Source organism: Cynoglossus semilaevis, chromosome 13 (assembly GCF_000523025.1).
Source record: "Cynoglossus semilaevis isolate Cse_v1.0 chromosome 13, Cse_v1.0, whole genome shotgun sequence".
NCBI classification, from domain to species: domain Eukaryota; kingdom Metazoa; phylum Chordata; class Actinopteri; order Pleuronectiformes; family Cynoglossidae; genus Cynoglossus; species Cynoglossus semilaevis.
Window position 1 is genome coordinate 19,193,346 of NC_024319.1, and position 2,605 is coordinate 19,195,950.

The window sequence follows — 2,605 nt, forward strand, 5'->3', positions numbered from 1 at the left end:
ACACTGTTGCTTCAGAGAGACCAGACGTGTCATCCTGGCGCCTTTTTCATTTGTTTCCGAGTCAAAAACAGTGAAGTGATGTCATCCTCTACTGAGGGCAGCCTTTGATGTCCGTTCCCAATTAATTCTCATTGGACTATATTTGTTTGGTGTTTTCCTATTAATTAGGGATAGGAGAAATATCATTTTCAATGCATGGTAATTGTCTCTTGATTGTTTAAAAATCACTCATTGTAAAATTGTATTTACTTATACGCTGGCATAATAATTTGATAACCACTTTATAATCATTTTGTAATAGTATAATTTAGCGTCGCAGTGGTAACTGAATCAAATTGTGAAGGACCCTGAGATTCTAGTATTAGTGTTAATCAACATCAATATGTTGACTAAAACAAATATTCAGTTTGTCATTGTTATCACGACAGGTCTAGTCATGTCCAGGCATAGACCAGCCTTTAAGCTTGGTCCATATGCTAAAGCTAGGCCTGACATTTAGTCTGAAACAAAAGGCGTGTGAGTGATAACAGAACAAACAGCAAGAGGAAAGACTAAAAAAAGACCAAAAAGTCCTGTTCTTCCAAACAATGAATCCTGAAAAACGACAAGGACTCCCCTCCAGGAACCTGAAAGTACTGTGTCAATAGATGATTCCCAAACATAAAAATAGGATTATTTGTCTGCCCCAAAATACAATACTACAAAGACACCATTTTGTATTTACCGTTAAGGAGACAAAAGCAGTAATTATCTAGTTGTTACTTAAAGCATTTGGCACATTATCAAAATAACTTTGATTTTAAAAATGACAAGACAACTTTAATTTGTTTGCAAACATAAACCAGTTTTGATTCTGCATAGGTTTTATGATTACAGTTAAAATACCCTTCTCACTAGTGCAGTGTGCTGGTACAACGTTATTGTGTTATGCAAAACTAGGTTTAGGTGCGCTGCCTGAGCTAACGTTGTACTGGACTAGTGTACTAAACGGCTGAGCTCTTACTGTTGCGTGGTGCTGTACACCCAAAACAACATTGAAATAAAACTTATATAACATCATTTTAAAATAAACCACGAACCTTCGCTGCTGCATTCGCCTCAATTTAATGTCACGATGCAACAAAGAGTTTAATGTAGAAATGTATAAACTAAAATAGATTCTACGAGACACAGAAATAAAGTTAGGTAGCAGCATTAACAAGATTTTCAAAGATAAAGGGTGAAGTTATATTAGAAATGCAAAAGTTTTTGCCTTTATAAAGACGATCTAAAATCTGTCACGAAATTCCCAAAAATGCGAATTTACATCAATTCTAGTTTGTGGTTAGTTTCTGGGCGCTGCTACGTAAACTCGTCTGTATCCTGTTTACAGGCCTGTATACCTGCTCTAACCTGACACACGCAATCTGCCCCCTTTAGCATTCGTTAGCCGCTTAGCTAAAGCTGTAATTGAGCAGTCTCTTACTTGTCTTCTTACTTCTGTCGCTGTTCCTCCACGGGGCTGTAGATTCCTGCAACCGTGTGGTTCTTTTCTATTCGGAATATTTACACTTTCATGCAGAACCCCACCGACAGATGAGCATCCCCTGCCCGCTTTTGGTGCAGCTGTTTCCTAGCCTCTCGATGTCCTGTCCCGCCCCTCAACGTCATGCCATGACATAGAGGAAAAGGGATAAGTCCACGCGAGCTCAGGGACCCACCCATGTCTTGCCTCTGATTGGCCTGCTTTCTCGGCTTTAGCCCATCATATTATTTATTTTTAAAAACCAACCACCGTACTGGTATAATAAAGACATAAACACCAGAAATGTATAGTTTCACGGATGTGTTTATATCGAAATAGTTATGTAACAACAATACTTTTAAAATTAAAATGTAGCAAAAGAAATTAACGAGTTTCAAAAAATGTAAAACTGCATAGTTCCGGTAGAGGGCAGTGTCGTGCAGATTTATTTTTTTAATGATACGACTTTTACTACACATTATTTATATATTACAGGCAGCCAGTGTGAACCGTTTTAGGATTTTTTTTCCTTACAAATAAATTAGTGGATGGCGCAACTAGAGTGAAACCTTATGTAACGTAGTTCTAACTCTCCCGATGGATAAATGTATTTTTCTTAACATACAATATACATATAAAGTACTAGTTCAAAAGAATGGAAATGGAAAGAATGTACAAGCTGATGTTTTATCCTCTGTTCTGGGCCTTGAGGATTTAAATTAGTCATTAACACGTTCATAGCAGTAGAAAATGAAAAGGACAAACATGACTCATGTCTAACAAAAAAAAAATGCATTCAATGCCGACCTGTTGAGGGACTTTTTGAGCTTCACAAGGGCAAATACAAAAACCTTTCTTGTTTTATCCACCAGGGAATAAAACCATCCTTTAGAAGAAAAGCATAGAATATTTTTCATTATGTTTATTGTGTTAAATTCTCATGGTGGCTCAGAAGTTCACTACAAGATATCTTTGTTCAGGTCTAAGAGATTCACATTGTTAAGCTGTTAATATATATATACATATATATATATATATATATAATAACTCCAAAGAAACATCTGCCCCACCCCCCCCCCCCCACCCCCCCGTCATATCTTT

General features: G+C 36.9%; 1 protein-coding gene across 2 annotated transcripts in view; it reads right to left on the minus strand.

The window, feature by feature from the left end:
* The window catches only part of LOC103388882 (palmitoyltransferase ZDHHC3-like), an 8,866-nt gene extending 7,182 nt beyond the window's left edge, over nt 1-1,684 (minus strand). Inside the window, exon 1 of one of the 2 annotated variants that reach the window (XM_008324083.3) lies at nt 1,466-1,670. The gene's annotated coding sequence lies outside the window, so the exon portion shown is untranslated. Of the gene's footprint in view, nt 1-1,465 lie in introns of both variants that reach the window. The other variant, XM_025061933.1, reaches the window with a different exon arrangement.
* Nucleotides 1,685-2,605: the final 921 nt, after the last annotated feature.